Genomic DNA, 23774 nt, shown 5'->3' on the forward strand with positions numbered 1-23774 from the left:
ACGAGCATCACACCTACCCCATGGCAAAGGAGAAGAAGGTAAGCACTCAAAATACTATTGCATATGCTTCTTCAAGTGATGATGAATCTAGTGATGATGAAGTAGACTACGCAAGTTTATTCAAAGGCTTAGATAGAACTAAAATTGATAAGATCAATGAATTAATTGATGCGTTGAATGAGAAGAATAGATTGCTAGAAAAGCAAGAGGATCTTTTATATGAAGAACATGATAAATTTGTAAGTGTGCAAAAGTCTCTTGCTTTAGAAGTTAAAAGAAATGAAATGCTTTCATGTGAATTATCTACTTGTCATGAGTCTATTTCTAGTCTAAAGAGTGTCAATGATGACTTAAATGCTAAGTTAGAAGTAGCAAATAAATCTAGCTCATGTATTGAACATATAGTAATTTGTAATAGGTGTAAGGATTTTAATGTTGATGCATGTGTTGAGCACCTTACTTCTATTGCAAAATTAAATGGTGAAGTGGCTAGTCTTAATGCCCAACTTAAGACTAGCAAGAATGACTTTGATAAACTAAAATTTGCAAGGGATGCCTACACTATTGGTAGACACCCCTCAATTAAGGATGGGCTTGGCTTTAAGAGGGAAGCCAAGAACTTAACAAGTCAAGGGGCTCCCATTTTCAACAAGGAAAAAGGGAAGGCTCCTATGACCAGTAATAGTCAAAAGAACCATGCTTTCATGTACCATGATAGGAAATATTCTAGAAATGCTCATTATAATAGGAGTTATAATGCTTTTGACTCACATGCCATGATTGCATCAAGTTCCAAGTTTAATGGTAGGCCTAGGAGAACTTTTGTGTCTCATGCTCCTAGGAAAGTGTGTAATGGATCTACCACTGTCTTTCATGCTTGTAATGCTAAATTTGTTCTCTCATGCAAAAATGAAAAAGTGATTGCTAAAAAGGTGGGGGCCAAATGCAAGGGAGACAAGACTTGCATTTGGGTCCCTAAGGCTATTGTTACTAACCTTGTAGGACCCAACAAGAGTTGGGTACCTAAAACCCAAGCCTAATTTGCCTTGCAGGTTTATGCATCCGGGGGCTCAAGCTGGATTATCGACAGTGGATGCACAAACCACATGACGGGGGAGAAGAAGATGTTCACCTCCTACGTCAAGAACAAAGACTCCCAAGATTCAATCATATTCGGTGACGGGAATCAAGGCAAGGTTAAAGGACTAGGAAAGATAGCTATTTCATCCGAGCATTCCATATCTACTTTGTTTTTAGTTGAATCGCTCGGGTATAACTTGTTGTCCGTTAGTCAATTATGCAATATGGGTTACAATTGCTTATTTACAAATGTAGATGTGTCTGTCTTTAGAAGGAGTGATGGTTCATTAGGTTTTAAGGGTGTACTAGACGACACACTCTATTTAGTTGATTTCGCAAAGGAGGAGGCCGGTCTAGATGCATGCTTAATTGCTAAGACTAGCATGGGCTGGCTGTGGCATCGCCATCTAGCACATGTGGGGATGAAGAACCTTTACAAACTTCTAAAGGGAGAACATGTGTTAGGTCTAACAAATGTAACTTTCGAAAAAGATAGACCTTGTGCAGCTTGTCAAGCAGGTAAACAGGTGGGAAGTACTCATCATAGCAAAAATGTGATGACCACATCAAGACCTTTGGAGCTACTTCATATGGACCTCTTCGGACCCGTCGCCTACCTCAGCATCGGGGGAAGTAAGTATGGTCTTGTTATTGTTGATGACTTTTCCCGCTTCACTTGGGTATTCTTTTTGCAGGATAAAACAGAAACCCAAGGGACCCTAAAGCGCTTCCTAAGGAGAGCTCAAAACGAATTTGAGCTCAAGGTGAAAAAGATAAGAAGCGACAACGGGTCCGAGTTCAAGAACCTTCAAGTGGAGGAGTACCTTGGGGAGGAAGGAATCAAGCACGAGTTCTCCGCTCCCTACACACCACAGCAAAACGGTGTGGTAGAGAGGAAGAACAGGACGCTCATAGACATGGCAAGGACGATGCTTGGAGAGTTCAAGATGCCCGAGCGGTTTTGGTCGGAAGCCGTGAACACGACTTGCCACGCCATAAACCGGGTCTACCTTCATCGCCTCCTCAAGAAGACGTCATACGAACTTCTAACCGGTAACAAACCCAACGTTTCATATTTTCGTGTATTTGGGAGTAAATGCTACATTCTAGTAAAGAAAGGTAGGAATTCCAAATTTGCTCCCAAAGCTGTAGAAGGGTTTTTGTTAGGTTATGACTCAAATACAAAGGCGTATAGAGTCTTCAACAAATCGTCGGGTTTGGTTGAAGTCTCTAGCGACGTTGTATTTGATGAGACTAATGGCTCTCCAAGAGAGCAAGTTGATCTTGATGATGTAGATGAAGAAGATGTTCCAACGGTCGCAATACGCACCATGGCGATTGGAGATGTGCGACCACTGGAACACAAAGAGCAAGATCAACCTTCTTCCTCAACAATGGTGCACCCCCCAACTCAAGATGATGAACAGGTTCATCAAGAAGAGGCATGTGATCAAGGGGGAGCACAAGATGATCATGTTATGGAGGAAGAAGCACCACAAGCCCCTCCAACTCAAGTCCGAGCAACGATTCAAAGGAATCATCCCGTCGACCAGATATTGGGTGATATAAGCAAGGGAGTAACTACTCACTCTAGATTAGCTAATTTTTGTGAGCATTACTCGTTTGTCTCTTCTATTGAGCCTTTCAGGGTAGAAGAGGCCTTGCTAGATCCGGACTGGGTGTTGGCCATGCAGGAAGAGCTCAACAACTTCAAGCGAAATGAAGTTTGGACCCTTGTGCCTGAGAGCACCTAGAGGGGGGGGGTGAATAGGTGATCCTGTGAAACTTGAAAACTTAATGCCACAAAACTTGGTTAGGCGTTAGCACAATAATGCCAAGTGGCTTGAGAGGAGTCTCAACAAAACACAATAACCACAAGAGATCAATCACAGAGATGGCACAGTGGTTTATCCCGTGGTTCGGCCAAGACCAACGCTTGCCTACTCCATGTTGTGGCGTCCCAACGGACGAGGGTTGCAATCAACCCCTCTCAAGCGGTCCAAAGACCCACTTGAATACCATGGTGTTTTGCTTGCTTTACTATATCCCGTTTGCGAGGAATCTCCACAACTTGGAGCCTCTCGCCCTTACACTTGAAATTCACAAAGAAGCACAGAGTAAGGAAGGGATGAGCAACTCACACAAGACACAAAGATCACAACAAATACGCACACAAAAGACTCAGACTTGAGCTCAAGAGACTCTCACAAATTCCTCACTAGAACAGAGCTCAAATCACTAAGAATGTTGAACAAGTGCCCAAGAACGAAGTGTGAGTGATCAACTATGCTCAAAGAATGCTTGGATATCTCCTCCATGCGCCTAGGGGTCCCTTTTATAGCCCCAAGGCAGCTAGGAGCCGTTGAGAGCAATCCAGGAAGTCAAATCTTGCCTTCTGTCGACTGACGCACCGGATAGTCCGGTGCACCACCGGACACTGTCCGGTGCACACCGGACAGTCTGGTGCCTCCTTCTAGTCGTTGGCTCGGCCACGCGTCGCGTCCGGATTACGCGGCCGACCGTTGGCCCGGCCGACCGTTGGCTCACCGGACAGTGTCCGGTGCACACCGGACAGTCCAGTGAATTATAGCCGTACGCCGTTAATCATTTCCCGAGAGCGGCAAGTTCGCCTGAGCCAGCCTGGCGCACCGGACACTGTCCGGTGCACCACCGGACAGTCCGGTGCACCCAGACAGAGCTGACTTTGGCTGAACAAAGCCATCTCTTTTCCAATTCGATTTCTCCTGTTTCCAGCACTTAGACACAATACATTAGTCTCTAAAACAATGTACTAAGTCTGAGAAACATACCTTTATACTTGATTTGTACTTTGTCCACCATTTGACACTTAGGCACTTGTGTTGGACACTAAATCACCAAAACACTTAGAAATGGCCCAAGGGCACATTTCCCTTTCAATCTCCCCCTTTGTGGTGATTTATGCCAACCCAACATAAAGCAAGTAGAACAAGTACAAAATCAATTCAAATAAGAACTCAAATTTGTTTTGAATCAAATTTGGCATATATGGATCATTCTTTGCCACCACTTGGTTTGTTTTTGCAAATCTACCTCAATTTCCTAACTCTAAGTCAAACACACTTGTAGAGACATAAAGAGAGTTATTCCAAAAAAACTCCCCCTATTTCCCATAATCAACCATTGACAAAAAGAGCCAATAAGAGTATTTTGACAAAACAAAAGCTCTATTCTATTATTTTCAAAATTCTCAAGTGGTAGCTGATCCATTTATTGCTTTAGCCTTATTTTCTCCCCCTTTGGCATCAAACACCAAAACGGGATCAATCTTGGCCCTAGAACCCCATTGCCTCACCAAAAACTTCAAGTAAGAGTATAAAGGCAAAAAGAGTACATGAGATGAACTTGGAATAAGTTACCCTCTCATCGGAGTGCAGTGGAAGTCTTTCATGGTCCAAGTCCACCTTTTCCCTTTCAAACCTCCTTTGAGACTTAATTAAGCAAACTCAAACACATGGTTAGTCTCAAAGGGTCAAGTTGTAGCACATCTCCCCCTAAATATGTGCATCACGTGCAAAGGACTTGTGAGGTCCGGGGAGTGCTTGTACAACTTGAGCACCATACATAAGCAACAAAATGCATAAGGAACATGATCAAAGGCATAAACACATGTATGCTATAAATCAATCCAAGTTCCGTGAATCTAAGACATTTAGCTCACTACGCAACTTGCAAAAGGTCTGCTCATCTAAAGGCTTGGTAAAGATATCGGCTAGCTGGTTCTCGGAGCTAACGTGAAACACTTCGATATCTCCCTTTTGCTGGTGGTCTCTCAGAAAGTGATGCCAGATGTCTATATGCTTTGTGCGGCTGTGCTCAACAGGATTTTCCGCTATTCGGATAGCACTCTCATTATCACATAGGAGTGGAACTTTGCTCAGATTGTAGCCAAAGTCCCTGAGGGTTTGCCTCATCCAAAGCAGTTGCGCGCAACACTGTCCTGCGGCAACATACTCGGCCTCAGCGGTGGATAGGGCAACAGAAGTTTGTTTCTTAGAGTTCCATGACACCAGGGACCTTCCTAAGAATTGGCACGTCCCCGATGTACTCTTCCTATCGACCTTACATTCAGCATAGTCGGAGTCTGAATATCCAATTAAGTCAAAGTTAGACCCCTTTGGATACCAGATCCCGAAGCAAGGCGTAGCGACTAAATATCTAAGGATTTGCTTTACGGCTACAAGGTGACACTCCCTTGGATCAGATTGAAATCTAGCACACATGCATACACTAAGCATAATATCCGGTCTACTAGCACATAAATAAAGTAAAGACCCTATCATAGACTGGTATGCCTTTTGATCAACTGACTTACCTCCTTTGTTGAGGTCGGTGTGTCCGTCGGTTCCCATTGGAGTCTTTGCGGGCTTGGCGTCCTTCATCCCAAACCGCTTTAGCAAGTCTTGCGTGTACTTTGTTTGGGAGATGAAAGTGCCGTCCTTGAGTTGCTTCACTTGGAACCCAAGGAAGTAGTTCAACTCGCCCGTCATCGACATCTCGAATTTCTGCGTCATCACCCTGCTAAACTCTTCACAAGACTTTTGATTAGTAGAACCAAATATTATGTCATCGACATAAATTTGGCACACAAAAAGATCACCATTGCAAGTCTTAGTAAAACGAGTTGGATCGGCTTTCCCAACCTTGAAAGCATTAGCAATTAAAAAGTCTCTAAGGCATTCATACCATGCTCTTGGGGCTTGCTTAAGTCCACAGAGCGCCTTAGAGAGCTTACACACGTGGTCGGGGTACCGTTCATCCTCGAAGCCAGGGGGTTGCTCCACTTACACCTCCTCCTTGATTGGCCCGTTGAGGAAAGCGCTCTTCACATCCATTTGGAACAACCTGAAAGAATGGTGAGCGGCATATGCTAGCAAAATACGAATGGACTCTAGCCTAGCCACAGGAGCAAAAGTCTCCTCAAAGTCCAAACCTGCGACTTGGGCATAACCTTTTGCCACAAGTCGTGCCTTGTTCCTTGTCACCACCCCGTGCTCGTCTTGTTTGTTGCGGAACACCCACTTGGTTCCCACAACATTTTGCTTGGGATGAGGCACCAGTGTCCAAACTTCATTTCTCTTGAAGTTGTTGAGCTCCTCTTGCATGGCCAACACCCAGTCCGGATCTAGCAAGGCCTCTTCTACCCTGAAAGGCTCAATAGAAGAGACAAAGGAGTAATGCTCACAAAAATTAACTAATCGAGATCAAGTAGTTACTCCCTTGCTGATATCACCCAAAATTTGGTCGATGGGATGATCCCTTTGAATCATCGCTTGAACTTGGGTTGGAGGTGCCTGTTGCGCTTCTTCCTCTATCAAATTATCATCTTGTGCTCCCCCTTGATCACACGCCTCGTTTTGATGAACCTCTTCATCTTCTTGAGTTGAGGGATGCACCATTGTTGAGGAAGAAGGTTGATCTCGATCATCTTGTTCCTGTGGCCGCACATCTCCAATCGCCATGGTGCGTATTGCGGCCGTTGGAACTTCTTCTTCATCTACATCATCAAAATCAACAACTTGCTCTCTTGGAGAGCCATTAGTCTCATCAAATACAACGTCGCTAGAGACTTCAACCAACCCCGATGATTTGTTGAAGACTCTATACGCCTTTGTATTTGAGTCATAACCTAGCAAAAACCCTTCTACGGCTTTGGGAGCAAATTTGGAATTCCTACCCTTCTTCACTAGAATGTAGCATTTACTCCCAAAAACTCGAAAATACGAAACATTGGGTTTGTTACCGGTTAGTAGCTCATACGACGTCTTCTTGAGGAGGCGATGAAGGTAGACCCTGTTGATGGCGTGGCAAGCCGTGTTCACGGCTTCCAACCAAAAGCGCTTGGGGGTCTTGAACTCTCCAAGCATCGTCCTTGCCATATCGATGAGCGTCCTGTTCTTCCTCTCTACCACACCATTTTGCTGTGGTGTGTAGGGAGCGGAGAACTCGTGCTTGATCCCCTCCTCCTCAAGGAACTCCTCCACTTGAAGGTTCTTGAACTCGCACCCGTTGTCGCTCCTTATCTTCTTCACCTTGAGCTCAAACTCATTTTGAGCTCTCCTTAGGAAGCGCTTGAGGGTCCCTTGGGTTTCAGACTTATCCTGTAAAAAGAATACCCAAGTGAAGCGGGAAAAATCATCAACTATAACAAGACCATACTTACTTCCTCCTATACTTAGATAGGCGATGGGTCCAAAGAGGTCCATGTGAAGCATCTCCAAAGGTCTTGATGTGGTCATCACATTTTTGGTGTGATGAGAGCTTCCCACCTGTTTGCCTGCTTGACAAGCTGCACAAGGTCTATCTTTTTCGAAATGCACATTAGTTAGACCTATCACATGTTCTCCCTTTAGAAGCTTGTGGAGGTTCTTCATCCCCACATGTGCTAGACGGCGATGCCACAGCCAGCCCATGCAAGTCTTAGCAATTAAGCATGCATCTAGACCGGCCTCTTCTTTTGCAAAATCAACCAAATAAAGTTTGCCGTCTAGTACACCCTTAAAAGCTAGTGAACCATCACACCTTCTAAAGACAGACACATCTACATTTGTGAACAGACAATTATATCCCATATTGCATAATTGACTAACAGATAACAAATTATATCCAAGAGACTCAACTAAAAACACATTAGATATAGAGTGCTCGGATGAAATAGCAATTTTACCTAACCCTTTTACCTTGCCTTGGTTTCCATCACCGAATATTATTGAATCTTGGGAATCCTTGTTTTTGACGTAGGAGGTGAACATCTTCTTCTCCCCCGTCATATGGTTTGTGCATCCGCTGTCGATAATCCAGCTTGAACCCCCGGATGCATAAACCTGCAAGGCAAATTTAGGCTTGGGTCTTAGGCACCCAACTCTTGTTGGGTCCTACAAGGTTAGTCACAATTGTCTTAGGGACCCAAATGCAAATTTTATCTCCCTTGCATCTTGCCCCTAACTTCCTAGCAATCACCTTCTTATTCTTTCTACAAATGGCAAATGAAGCATTGCAAGCATGATATATTGTAGAAGGTTCATTAACTTTCCTAGGAACATTAACATCATTTCTCTTAGGCATATGAACAACATTTCTCCTAGACATATCTCTACCATGCATATAGGAAGAACTAGAAGCAAACATGGCATGAGAGTCAAAAGCATCATAAGCATTGCAACTCCTATAAGACTGTCTTCTATCATGGTACATAAAAGCATGGTTCTTTTTAGCACTACTGGCCATAGGGGCCTTCCCTTTCTCCTTGGCGGGGATGGGAGCCTTATGGCTTGTTAAGTCCTTGGCTTCCCTCTTGAAGCCAAGTCCATCCTTAATTGAGGGGTGTCTACCAATCGTGTAGGCATCCCTTGCAAATTTTAGCTTGTCACATTCATTCTTGCTAGTCTTAAGTTGGGCATTAAGACTAGCCAATTCATCATTCAATTTGGAAATTGAAACTAGGTGTTCATTACAAGCATCAATGTTAAAATCTTTACATCTATTGCAAATCATAACATGTTCTACACAAGAGTTAGATTTACTAGCTATCTCTAACTTAGCATTCAAATCATCATTTACGCTCCTTAAGCTAGAAATTGTCTCATGGCAAGAAGATAGTTCACAAGAAAGCATTTCATTTCTTTTAACTTCTAAAGCATGAGATTTTTGTGCCTCTACAAATTTGTCATGCTCTTCATATAAAAGGTCCTCTTGTTTCTCTAAAAGTCTATCCTTTTCATTCAAGGCATCAATCAATTCATTAATCTTATCTATTTTAGTTCTATCCAATCCCTTGAACAAACTAGAGTAATCTATTTCTTCAGCACTAGACTCATCATCACTAGAAGAATCATAAGTGGCATTGTTTCGAGTACATACCTTCTTCTCCTTCGTCATGAGGCATGTGTGACGCTTGTTGGGGAAGAGGGATGACTTGTTGAAGGCGGTGGCGGCAAGTCCTTCATTGTCGGAGTCGGATGACGAACAATCCGAGTCCCACTCCTTGCCAAGGTGTGCCTCGCCCTTAGCCTTTTTGTATGCCTTCTTCTTCTCCCTCTTGTTCCCCTGTTCCTGGTCACTATCATTATCGGGGCAGTTAGCGATAAAATGACCAATCTTACCACATTTGAAGCATGAGCGCTTCCCCTTTGTCTTGGTCTTGCTTGGCTGCCCCTTGTGACCCTTTAGCGCCGTCTTGAAGCGCTTGATGATGAGAGCCATCTCTTCATCATTGAGCCCTGCCGCCTCAACTTGTGCCACCTTGCTAGGTAGCGCCTCCTTGCTTCTTGTTGCCTTGAGAGCAAAGGGTTGAGGCTCATTGATTGGACCATTCAACACGTCGTCCACGTATCTCGCCTCCTTGATCATCATTCGCCCGCTCACGAACTCCCCAAGAACTTCTTCGGGCGACATCTTGGTGTACCTAGGATTTTCACGAATATTGTTCACCAGATGTGGATCAAGTACAGTAAAGGACCTTAGCATTAGGCGAACGACGTCGTGGTCCGTCCATCGCGTGCTTCCGTAGCTCCTTATTTTGTTGATGAGGGTCTTGAGCCGGTTGTATGTCTGGGTTGGCTCCTCGCCCCTTATCATTGCGAATCTTCCGAGCTCGCCCTCTACCAACTCCATCTTGGTGAGCAAGGTGACGTCGTTCCCCTTATGAGAGATCTTGAGGGTGTCCCAGATCTGCTTGGCATTGTCCAAGCCGCTCACCTTATGGTACTTGTCCCTGCACAAAGAGGCTAACAACACAGTAGTAGCTTGTGCATTTTTATGAATTTGTTCATTAATAAATATAGGACTATCCGAGCTATCAAATTTCATTCCATTCTCAACAATCTCCCATATACTTGGATGGAGAGAGAACAAGTGACTACGCATTTTGTGACTCCAAAATCTGTAGTCCTCCCCATCAAAGTGTGGAGGTTTGCCAAGAGGGATGGAAAGCAAATGTGCATTTGAGCTATGCGGAATACGAGAGTAATCGAAAGAAAAGTTCGAATTAACCGTCTTTCTTTTGTCGTAGTCGTTGTCGTCGTTATCCTTTTGGGAAGAAGTGGACTCGTCACTGTCGTCGTAGTAGACGATCTCCATGATGCACCTCGTCTTCTTCTTCCCATATTTTCGTTTGTGACCCGAGCCCGAGTCGGAAGGCTTGTCATCTTTCGGCTCGTTGACGAAGGACTCCTTCTCCTTATCATTGATCACAATCCCCTTTCCCTTAGGATCCATCTCTTCGGGCGATTAGTCCCTTCCTTGAAGAGAACGGCTCCGATACCAATTGAGAGCACCTAGAGGGGGGGGGGGTGAATAGGTGATCCTGTGAAACTTGAAAACTTAATGCCACAAAACTTGGTTAGGCGTTAGCACAATAATGCCAAGTGGCTTGAGAGGAGTCTCAACAAAACACAATAACCACAAGAGATCAATCACAGAGATGGCACAGTGGTTTATCCCGTGGTTCGGCCAAGACCAACGCTTGCCTACTCCACGTTGTGGCGTCCCAACGGACGAGGGTTGCAATCAACCCCTCTCAAGCGGTCCAAAGACCCACTTGAATACCACGGTGTTTTGCTTGCTTTACTATATCCCGTTTGCGAGGAATCTCCACAACTTGGAGCCTCTCGCCCTTACACTTGAAATTCACAAAGAAGCACAGAGTAAGGAAGGGATGAGCAACTCACACAAGACACAAAGATCACAGTAAATACGCACACAAAAGACTCAGACTTGAGCTCAAGAGACTCTCACAAATTCCTCACTAGAACAAAGCTCAAATCACTAAGAATGTTGAACAAGTGCGCAAGAACGAAGTGTGAGTGATCAACTATGCTCAAAGAATGCTTGGATATCTCCTCCATGTGCCTAGGGGTCCCTTTTATAGCCCCAAGGCAGCTAGGAGCCGTTGAGAGCAATCCAGGAAGGCAAATCTTGCCTTCTGTCGACTGGCGCACCGGATAGTTCGGTGCACCACCGGACACTGTCCGATGCGGATCTCTTTCCTTATTTGGCGAAGCCGACCGTTGGCGCCTTGGAGCCGTTGGCGCACCGGACACTGTCCGGTGCACACCGGACAGTCCGGTGCCTCCTTCTAGCCGTTGGCTCGGCCACGCGTCGCGCCCGGATTACGCGGCCGACCGTTGGCTCACCGGACAGTGTCCGGTGCACACCGGACAGTCCGGTGAATTATAGCCGTACGCCGTTAATCATTTCCTGAGAGCGACAAGTTCGCCTGAGCCAGCCTGGCGCACCGGACACTGTCCGGTGCACCACCGGACAGTCCGGTGCACCCAGAGAGAGCTGACTTTGGCTGAACAAAGCCATCTCTTTTCCAATTCGATTTCTCCTGTTTCCAGCACTTAGACATAATACATTAGTCTCTAAAACAATGTACTAAGTCTGAGAAACATACCTTTATACTTGATTTGTACTTTGTCCACCATTTGACACTTAGGCACTTGTGTTGGACACTAAATCACCAAAACACTTAGAAATGGCCCAAGGGCACATTTCCCTTTCAGTGCCATGTCCAAAGCAAAACGTTGTGGGACGAGCACGGGGTGGTGACAAGGAACAAAGCTAGACTTGTGGCAAAAGGTTATGCCCAAGTCGCAGGTTTGGACTTTGAGGAGACTTTTGTTCCTGTGGCTAGGCTAGAGTCTATTCGTATTTTGTTAGCCTATGCCGCTCACCATTCTTTCAGGTTGTTCCAAATAGATGTGAAGAGCACTTTCCTCAATGGGCCAATAAGGAGGAGGTGTACGTAGAGCAAACCCCTGGCTTTGAGGATGAACGGTACCCCGACCACGTGTGTAAGCTCTCTAAGGCGCTCTATGGACTTAAGCAAGGCCCAAGAGCATGATATGAATGCCTTAGAGACTTTCTAATTGCTAATGCTTTCAAGGTTGGGAAAGCCGATCCAACTTTATTCACTAAGACTTGTGATGGTGACTTATTTGTGTGCCAAATTTATGTCGATGACATAATATTTGGTTCTACTAACCAAAAGTCTTGTGAAGAGTTTAGCAGGGTGATGACTCAAAAATTTGAGATGTCGATGATGGGCGAGTTGAACTACTTCCTTGGGTTCCAAGTGAAGCAACTCAAGGACGACACCTTCATCTCCCAAACGAAGTACACGCAAGATTTGATCAAGCGGTTTGGGATGAAGGACGCCAAGCCCGCAAAGACTCCAATGGGAACCGACGGACATGTCGACCTCAACAAAGGAGGTAAGTCCGTTGATCAAAAGGCATACCGGTCTATGATAGGTTCTTTGCTTTATTTATGTGCGAGTAGACCGGATATTATGCTAAGCGTATGCATGTGTGCTAGATTTCAATCCGACCCAAGGGAGTGTCACCTTGTGGCCGTTAAGCGGATACTTAGATATTTAGTTGCTACGCCTTGCTTCGGGATCTGGTATCCAAAGGGGTCAACCTTTGACTTGATTGGATACTCAGACTCCGATTATGCTGGATGCAAGGTTGATAGGAAGAGTACATCAGGGACATGCCAATTCCTAGGAAGGTCCCTGGTGTCTTGGAGTTCAAAGAAACAAACTTCCATTGCCCTATCCACCGTTGAGGCCGAGTATGTTGCCGCAGTACAGTGTTGCGCGCAACTACTTTGGATGAGGCAAACCCTCCGGGACTTTGACTACAATCTGAGCAAAGTCCCACTCCTATGTGATAATGAGAGCGCTATCCGCATGGCGGATAATCCTGTTGAACACAGCAGCACTAAACACATAGACATCCGACATCACTTTTTGAGAGACCACCAGCAAAAAGGAGATATCAAAGTGTTTTATGTTAGCACCGAGAACCAGCTAGCCGATATCTTTACCAAGCCTCTAGATGAGTCAACCTTTTGCAGGCTGCGTAGTGAACTAAATGTCTTAGATTCACGTAACTTGGATTGATCTATAACATACATGTGTTTATGCCTTTGATCATGTTCCTTTATGCATATTGTTGCTTATTTATGGTGCTCAAGTTGTACACATGATCCCCGGACCTCACAAGTCCATTTGCAAGTGACGCACTTATTTAGGGGGAGGCATGCTACAACTTGACACTTTGAGACTAACCTTGTGTTTGAGTTTACTTGTCTTAGTCTCAAAAGTGGATTGAAAGGGAAAGGTGGACTTGGACCATGAAAGACTTCCACTGCACTCCGATGAGAGGGTAATTTACTCCAAGTTCATCTCCATGCTCTTATTGCCTTTTTACTCCTAAATGAAGATTTTGGTGAGGCAATGAGGTTAAAGGGCCAAAAATGATCCCGTTTTGGTGCTTGATGCCAAAGGGGGAGAAATTAAGGGCAAAGCAAGCAAATGGATCAGCTACCACTTGAGAATTTTGAAAATAGTAGAGTTAGTACTTTTGATTTGTCAAAATACTCTTGTTGTCTCTTATTGTCAAAAGTTGGTCCCTTGTAGGGAGAATGTTTGATTATGGGAAAAGGGGGGGTTTTTGAATTTTTGATCAATTTCTCTTGGAATACCTCTCTTTATGCCTCAACAAGTGTGTTTGACTAAGAGATAGGGAATTGAAGTTGATTTGCAAAAACAAACCAAGTGGTGGCAAATGATGATCCAAATATGCCAAATTTGAATCAAAAATAATTCTTGTTCTTATTTGAATTAATGTTGCACTTCTATGTGTTGCTTTGTGTTGTGTTGGCATAAATCACCAAAAAGGGGGAGATTGAAAGGGAAATGTGCCCTTGGGCCATTTCTATGTATTTTGGTGATTAAGTGCCCAACACAAATGGTTTAAGTGTAAGTTGTGCAAAATTGTGGATGAAGTGCAAATCATCAAGAAGGTATGGTTCTAGACTTAGTACATTGTTTTTTGTGTACTAACATATTTGTCTAAGTGCTAGAATCAGAGAAAACAGAAAAAGAAAAGGACTTGACTGAAGCAGCCAAGACTCTGTGCAGTCTGGGTGCACCGGACTGTCCGGTGGTGCACCGGACAGTGTCTGGTGCGCCAGGCTGGCGTCTGATCAACTGGCCGCTCTCAGGAATTCGTCGGCGGCGTACGACTAAAATTCACCAGACTGTCCGGTGGTGCACCGGACTGTTCGGTGAGCCAACGGTCGGCCGCGCCAACGGTCGGCTCCACAATCCGTGCGTGACGCATGGCCGAGCCAACGGTCTGATGGGGGCACCGGACTGTCCGGTGTGCACCGGACAGTGTCCGGTGCGCCAACGGCTCCAAATCTTCAACGGTCGGCTGCACCAATTTTGGAAGGTGATCTGCACCGGACAGTGAACAGGGGATGTCCGGTGGTGCACCGGACTGTCCGGTGCGCCACCCGACTGAAGGCAAGAAATGCCTTCCAAGAATGCCTCCAATGGCTCCTAGCTGCCTTGGGGCTATAAAAGAGACCCATAGGCGCATGGAGGAGTCACCCAAGCATACTTTGAGCATTCTTAATCATTCACACTCCGTCTTCGCGCACTCGATTGACTTTCTTAGTGATTTGAGCTCAGTTCTAGTGGTGAACTTTGTGCTATTCATTTGAGCTCAAGTCTTGGCTGTGTGTGTGTGCGTATTGCTGCGGATTTGTGTGTGTTGCTTCCCTCCCTTACTCTAGTGCTTTCACTTTGATCCTTATTGTAAGGGCGAGAGACTCCAAGCTGTGGAGATTCCTCGCAAACGGGAAAGAGTAAAGAAAGAAGAACACCGTGGTATTCAAGTTGATCATTGGATCACTTGAGAGGAGTTGAGTGCAACTCTCGTCTATTGGGACACCACAACGTGGAGTAGGCAAGTGTTATACTTGGCCGAACCACGGGATAAATCATCGTGTCTCTTGTGCTTGTTCTCACTGTGACTATTGTGTTTCACAAGAGCTCGGTCCTTAGCCACTTGATTTCATTGTGCTAACACTTAACCAAGTTTTGTGGCTATAAGTTTTAAGTTTTTATAGGATCACCTATTCACCCCCCCTCTAGGTGCTCTCGAAAATATAAACCACTAATTCAACTCTAATTTAAGCTATAAACTTATTATAGATTATATTTTAGTCAGTTCATGATTATGGACATGTTGGGGGTATGCTTCGTCGCCGAAGATCCTGTAAGAAGAAACACCTTCGGCAGATCCACTCAAAAGCAGTGCCGAAGCTATCATCCATAAAGCTTCGGCATAGTGGCATGTCTCAAGACGAAGGATTGCACTGACTTGAAGATCAAATGACCAATTGATCCATTAAAGTCTGTGTCATAATCGTAATCTTTTGTAAAGGGCATGAATGTAATATCTCACAGGCTGTGCCCTGTGCCTATAAATAGATGAATAGTACCCCCATACTGTGGACGCTATCCTGTAATCGCTCGCACGCAATACTTGGATTCTTGCCTTCTGTCAAACCGAAGGTATATATGTGATTAAATATTGTATTTTAATATTCAAGTTCGTATGATGAAATATATGGATGACATTATGTGCTTGTTTATATTATCTTTCATGTTTCATGTTTCATATATTTCATCTTTCATTATCTTATAACTTTGATCACGAAGGTATGTCTTCCATGACCTTCGTCCGAAGATCGTTATACCCTAAGGGGAATAATGCTTCGAAGGACGAAGGGCATTTACATTTAATATTTTGTGTTGCCTTGTTCTTGACTCTTAGCATTTGAGAACAAGTCCCAACATTGGCGCCCACCTCCGGTGAACTCACTTCCACTTTTTGAGCTGATGGCTTCGTTCAACAATCAAGCTGAAGCTGCTTCGGCTACGAAGCTGGTGCTCCCGATAACAGGCGGTTCATGCTCAGAACCAGCCAACAAGAAGCAGAAGAAGGAGGCCCAGAGAAGGGTACAATATGTTGGGGTGCATGGACCCTTCATCAAGTCAAAATGGTCCCACATCCCAATTACCTTCTCCCAAGAGGACCTTCAGCTCAAGGATTACCCTCACAATTGTAACACCCTAAAATCGTGCCATGATCATTGGGAAAGGTTCTTCAAAGTATTTGGATGAAAATGTCTTTAAAAAAATATTGGATTGGGACAGAGAATAAAGGAAAGTCTTTCAATCCAATTATTATCCCTTTCTAAACTACAAAAGTAATCCCTAAAAATATTTGAACAACTCATGGTAAAAAATATATGTTCGAATATTACTTTCTTCAAAAAAAATGTGAGTGGTGAATATTTATCTCAGCTTTTAATTGTACCATGTATTGAAAACTAATATTGTTCCTAGAAGAAAATAATATGGGTATGTTATAGTCGACGTATCCACCTAAATACATCCATAAAGTAAATTAAATTAACTAGGTGCATACTTATCGGATCTTTTTGTAATGCTACAGTAGGTTTGAATTTAAAACACAGGTTCAAATTCAAATTTGAATGAATAAAATTTAAATAGAAAAGAAAAAGAATAGAAAAGATAAAAGAAAAATGAGAGGGCCTGCTTTGGGCCAAAATCTCTCCTCTCGGCCCACTAGCTAGCACGCAAGAAGCCCAGCCGCACACCCACGCGCGCTGTTGTTCTGCAGAACAGGGCCCACTAGACAGTGTCGTCATGGCGTCTTCAACCTCCAAGCGCCGAAGCTGCCGCCCGGTATTGCAGACTTCGCAGCCACCTGCGCGCATGTTGGGGACTTGTTCTCAAATGCTATGAGTTAAGAACAAGGCAACACAGAAAATGTTAATCGATAAAGTCCTTCGTCCTTCGAAGCATTATATCCCTTAGGATATAACGATTTTCGGACGAAGGTTATAAGGGATGTACTTTCGTAAACACAGCATATGATGACGAAGAAGAATGAGTCATAAGGAATACGAAGGATAACATGGATAATTATATATTATTATCAACTTATTATTATTGCAAAGAAACAGAGATGACATCGAATTACAAATGTACCTTTAGCTTGAAAGGACATGAAAGTACAGGTGTGACGCAAAAGTAAATGTCAAAATCAGCGTGAACAGTACGGGGGTACTGTTCACCTATTTATAGGCACGGGACACAACCCATACAAAATTACATTCATGCCCTTTACATTTGATAATAATTCTATAGTAATTCACCGAGGTCTGAATAGCCTTTTCATCTTTAAGTCGGTTTCATTTTCTGCTACCACGCCGAAGCTTTCCCGCTCACATCTTCGGCGCTGTATCAACCTTCGTATTATTTTGGGCTTCTCCTATTGTGATACCGTCTCGAGTCTGAAGATACCTGTTCACACATTATACTCCAGAAATACTGTTAAATCCTGTTTTTGAGGACCTTCGTAAGCCGAAGGCCCCCAACAGCGCGCGCCGGGAGCGGATGGTGGACCTCGCGAGTGTATCTTGGACCCGGCCCGTCCTCTCTTTCTTCCCCGTGAAGCTAGCGCCGCGTACCTAGCCAAGTCCCACGGGATTTCCGGTAGCCGTTGCAACAAACTCCCATTGCCGCATCATGTATCCGCACAAACCAAGCCATTAATGCCATGGCAATCTCCACCTGGACCGCGCGCCTCACCCTCACCCTCACCCCCGCTTCCTTCCGCGACACCCCCTTTTGCCTCCCGGCTCTGTCACCGTCATTTACCGGGCTGGGCGGACCGTCAGGGAGCAATCGAGAGAAGAGAGAGAATAGTGGGGTGATTCGCCGTCGGGTGTCGTGGGAGCTGGAGCTTGCCGTTCGTCCGCAACGCGTTGATGTGCAGCGTGGGTGGCCGGAGTAGGACCAATTTATCGCCGAAGTTATGGATGGTCGCAGCTCCGCCTCGTGTCGTGGCCAGGAGGAATTACTCTGCGAATCCCAGTAAGAACCATCTCCACTGCTAACCCATGTTCCTAATTTCGTGTAGCATCGTTTGATTAGGAAATGGAGCATTCGGGTGTGCGGCTATCACCCGACCATGGCGCCGCCGCTGTGCCTGTTCACCGCTGTCCTTGGATGCAGGCACGGGTTGGGGAGATGAGAGAGATGCCCTTGGACCATTGATCGACCAGCGAACGGTTTAGATTTGAACTAGCGTGGGTCGTCGATCTTAGGGTTTGCGGTCAGGATTGAATGTGGGGTTAGGACTAATTTGAGCCGTTCGATCAGATCAGACGGGATCAGATCGTGAGTGTTGCAGGGTCGTAGATCCTCAATCCAATGGCTGAGTTCGCGTACCGGTTTGGGTGGGCAAGATCTAATCCCAGCCCTTGTTTTCTAATCCAGCGGCCTCGATTCACCGATACCCCTTCGCAAGGATATTTTTCTTAAGAGCCCCCTGGAAAGTAATAAATCAACCCGCCATCCTTCGCGGCTATTCACTGTGTCTTAGAGATCTTACACCGGGGCCCCTGACCTTTTCTGGTAATTGAGGCCTGTCCAGAAAGTTGGAAAATCAGAGAAAAGTAATTAGAAATAGATTTTTCGTGCAAAAATAATTACTAGATCTTGATAAATTCATAGAAGATTCATACTAGCTCCAAATTAGTCCATTCCACTTTCTAAAATTTTGTAATTTTATTCTCTATCACTTAGAGCCTCTGTTTTATCATGAAAACAATAAGAAATTTAATCTCTCGCTTAATCCATTTTAAACATATAAAACTTTTGGAAATTCATATCTTAAAACCTATAACTCCAAAAATTATGATTTCTGTTCCTAGGATTTTATTTTAATGTGTAGATTATTACTGTGTATTTTGTTTATATGTTTGGTGTGATGTTAATTTCTCTATATACACTATGCTTGTTTGTATTGTGGCGAGTAGAAGAGCCCGTGACTGAGGATACTGGTGAGCAGCATATAGAAGTAGCTGAGCAGGAGCTCATTGAAGGCAAGTTGTGCCCTTGACCACTTTTTACCCAATAATGTTCTTTAATACCATTTATTCATGCATAGGTTAATTTTGATGGGACCCGATAGGTCACCCTAGATTGTTTATCCCATTACCTTGTTTACCCCTGAATCACTTGGGTAGTTTTGCTATTGCTTTACATGATTTTGGGATAATCATTTATTATATCTATGTTCCAATTCTTTTGTTATTCTATTTATGTTCATGTCAAGATCATTAATGTTAATTGGAACATAGAGCTTAACTTGAGTAACACGTGCCACCACAAGGGATTAATGGGACGCCCTTGGCTGACTAATTAGGAAAGCTAGTGGAAGACTACCTTACCCGAAAGGGGCAAGGGCAGTAGGGGAGTTGCATGCAAGGAGGTTCTCGGGTTGATTTAGCTGCGATGGCGGTCAGACGGGGGATTCTTGCAAGTGCTCTTCCCATAAACTGTAGCGGGTTTTCGAAAGCTAGTGGAACTTTGTAAAGGCCTCGTAGTGTTGCCCTGCCTCGCCTCCTAGGTAGAGGTGTATGGGAGTCGCGACCCCTTGGCAGATGGGTAACATGACTTGTGGGTAAAGGGTACAACCTCTACAGAGTGTAAAACTGGTATACTAGCCGAGCTCACGGTCATGAGCAGCTCAGGACTCTCTGATGATTAATTTATGGAACTTAAATTCAATTTTGTCATTTGCATATGCATGGGTTTACTATTAATTTTGTTCTATTACTTTACTTAAGGTTTGGTAATTATTTACACTTAGTAACTGCTAATAAAATTTTGACCAACTACTTAAAAGCAATGCTCAGCTTTAACCCCTGTCATTGATTAGCCTTACACATCACATGAACTCCCACCTTTGGTGAGTTCATGTCACATTATTCCCCACAACTTGTTGAGCGATGATCATGTGTGAGCTCACCCTTGCTGTCTCACACCCCCCACATGAGAAGAGCAGGTGGTTCAGGAGGAGCCACAAGGCGAGGAGTATGATCTGATCTAGGTGGCGTTTCTTAGTTGACATTGGCGCCGACGATCCTTAGTTCGTTTTATGTTTATTCTTTTATTTTGTAATAAGTCTTCCGCTATGTAATAAATACTCTGATGTTTTATGACATTTATCTCTATACACTCTGTTATTATATATGTTGTCTTCTTGGCGCATGTATGAGATGCACCTGGCTTTGTTCCTTAAAGCCGGGTGTGACAACAATGATGCTATGGTCATATCTTGTGTCATCAAAGGATTTCTAGTCCACAATGTTCTGGTTGATACATGCAGTGCAGCGGATATCATATTTGCTAAGGCCTTCAGACAGATGCAAGAGCTAGAGGATAAGATCCATGATGCTACACACCCTCTTTGTGGTTTCGGAGGAAGGCAGATTGTAGCACTTAGCAAGATCACGATGCTAGTGACCTTCGGATTTGTCCATAATACAAGAACTGAACAGGTTGTGTTTGATATTGTTGACATGGGATACCCCTACAATGCAATCATTGGTCGTGGAACACTCAACGCATTCAAAGCAATTCTTCATCCAGCATATCTATGCATGAAGATACCTTCGGATCAAGGGCCTATTGCTATTCATGGAAGTCAGAAAGCTGCCAGAAAGGCTGAAGGAAATTGGACAGACTCAAAAGCAATCCACAATATAGATGGAGCCGAAGCTTGTGAACAGTATAAGTATAGAAGAGATAAGGCTGCTTCGGCTGATCAGTCGAAGCCCATGCTTCTATGTGAAGACATAGCAGAGCAGAAGGTATTGCTAGGGTCCCAATTATTTGAAGAGCAGGAGAAAACCTTGATAAGGTTTTTATTCAACAACAAAGATGTTTTTGCATGGTTAGCCAACGATCTCTGTGGTGTCAACAGGGACGTCATTGAACATTCACTCAATGTTGATCCATCCTTTAGACCCAGGAAGAAAAAGCTTCGGAAAATGTCTGACGGTAAAGCCGAAGGTGCTCGGAACGAAGTAAAAAGACTTTTCAGTGCTGGTGTTATCAGAGAAGTAAAATACCCAGAATGGCTGACCAACATTGCTATGGTGAAGAAGGCTAATGGTAAATGGAGAATGTGCATTGATTTTACTGATATGAACAAGGCTTGTCCAAAGGATAAGTTCCCATTACCAAGAATAGATTCTCTAGTAGATGCAGCAGCTTCGTCAGAGCTCATGAGTCTACTAGATTGTTATTCAGGCTACCACCAAATCTGGATGAAGAAGGAAGATGAGCCAAAGACCAGCTTCATAACCCCCAGTGGTACATATTGTTATCTTCGGATGCCTGAGGGGCTCAAGAATGCTGGAGGAAGCTTCAGCAGGATGACAACCAAGGTTCTTCATTCTTAGATAGACAGAAATGTACTAACATATGTTGATGATATCATAGTGAAGAGCACGAAGCGAGAAAACCACATTACTGATTTGCAGGAAACATTTGCTAATTTTAGGCAAGCTGGCCTGAAATTAAATCCAGAAAAATGTGTCTTCAGAGTGAAGAAGGGCAAGTTCCTTGGCTGTCTAGTTTCAACGAAGGGGATCAAAGCCAACCCAAGCAAGATCGAAGCTATCCTTTGAATGGAGCCGCCAAGCACAAAGAAGGGGGCCCAACGACTGACAGGAAGACTGACATCTTTGAATCGATTTATATCTAGATCAGCAGAAAGAAATTTACCATTCTTTGAAGTACTAAAGTCAGCTGAAGTTTTTCAATGGGGCCCAACTCAACAGAAACCTTTCGAAGAGCTGAAGCAATACCTGATTGATTTAACAACATTAACTCCACCTGTGCTAGGGGCTCCATTGCTATTGTATGTGGCAGCTTCACACTCTGTAGTGAGTGCGGCGCTTGTACAAGAGAAGCTTGAAGGACAGGCTAAAAAGCAAGCCCCAGTATACTTTGTCTCCGAAGTTTTGAGTTTATCAAAGAAAAACTATACAGAATTGGAGAAGGTGTTGTATGCTGTGTTAATGGCGTCCAGGAAGCTTCGGCACTATTTTCAAGCATATCACATAATTGTTCCTTCATCACAGCCCCTGAAGGATATCATGAGGAATAGAGAAGCTACTGAAAGGATTGGAAAGTGGGCCGCAGAGCTTAATGAATTCACTATTGACTACATGCACAGATCTTCAATTCAATCCCAAGCGCTAGTAGATTTCATCGCTGATTGGACGCCAGGTGCTCACGAAGAGGGGACAAGCAAAGATGCCGAAGCCTGGACAGTGTTTTGCGATGGTTCTTGGGGAGCCTTCGGTGCAGGAGCAGCTGTGGTCCTAGTGGCACCTTCAAAAGTTAAAACATGTTATGCAGTCAAACTAGATTTCAGTTGCACAAATAATATTGCTGAGTACGAAGCACTTCTATTGGGGCTTCGGAAACTAAGGGCAATGGGAATAAGAAGGGCTATCCTAAAGACTGATTCTCAAGTTATTGCTGGCCACGTGGACAAAAGTAGCAAGGCACGAGATCCGAAGCTTGAAAGATATCTGGATACAGTTCGAAGGTTGGAAGCTTCCTATGAAGGTTTTTCTGTCAAGAATATTCCAAGAGGTGAAAATGAGCATGCAGATTTGCTAGCCAAATCAGCGGCTCAGGGGCTCCCCTACCCTCGGAAGTATTTTTTGAAACAATAAAAGCACCTTCGGTTGAGTTCATGGAAAGAGCAGTGCTTACTATTTCTCCAGTACACAGTGAAGACTGGAGAACTGAAATAATATCTTTCCTCCAAGGCAATTGTCTTTCATGTGACGAAGCTTATAACAAGAGAATGGAGGCAAGAACAAGACCATATATGATAATAGAAGGGGAATTGTATAAACATGGAGTTTGTTCACCACTCCTCAAGTGTTTATCAAGAACTGAAGGTATGTAATTAATGAAAGAGATACATGCAGGTCTATGTGGATCTCACATTGGATCTAGGCCCTTGTTGGGAAAAGTTTTTCGATAAGGATTTTACTGGCCGAATGCAGCTTCAGATGCAACAGAATTAGTCAAAAAATGTGCAAGAGACCAGAAGCAACCTTCATCTCTCACTCAGTTAATACAGCCCACTTGGCCGTTGCAAAGGTGGGGCCTCAATTTGCTAGGCCCACTTCCACCAGCACAAGGAAATCTAAAATATGTTGTGGTGGCGGTAGAGTATTTTTCCAAGTGGATTGAGGCGAAGCCTTTAGCCACAATAACTTCGGTCACCGTCCAGAAATTCTTCTGGCAAAACATTGTTTGTCGCTTCGGAGTGCCGAAGGCTATTACTGTAGACAACGGAACACAGTTCGATTCTGAAGCTTTCAAGGAATTCTGTGAACAAATTGGCACGAAGATTTATTTTGCATCGGTCAGACATCCGGAGTCAAATGGACTTGTTGAAAGAGCTAATGGCATTATAATGATGGGAATAATGAAGTTAATCTTCAATCAGCCCAGAGGAAAGTGGCCAGATGAATTGATCAAAGTGCTGTGGAGCCACAACACAACAATATCAAGGTCAACAGGTTTTACACCATTCAAACTATTGTTTGGTGACGAAGCAATAACCCCAGAAGAAGCTAAGGCAGGATCAATAAGAACAGTGGCTTCGGTAGAGGACTAAGCTGATTATTCTGTGGCAAAAGATGCTATAGAAGGGATCAGGCTTCAGGCCGTGGAGAATATCAATAAATATCAAGCCGAAACAATAAAATGGCATGACAGGAAAGTTCGGCTAAAGAATATTAAGCCAGGGCATTTGGTACTTCTGAGAATGGCCAACCCAGATATAGTAGGCAAGCTATAGCTGAAGTGGGAAGGACCTTTTCTGGTAGTATCTTTGTCAAGACCCGGTTCTTACAGATTGAAGGTTATGGACGGCAAC

The sequence above is a fragment of the Zea mays genome, chromosome 3 (assembly GCF_902167145.1).
Source record: "Zea mays cultivar B73 chromosome 3, Zm-B73-REFERENCE-NAM-5.0, whole genome shotgun sequence".
Lineage (NCBI taxonomy): Eukaryota > Viridiplantae > Streptophyta > Magnoliopsida > Poales > Poaceae > Zea > Zea mays.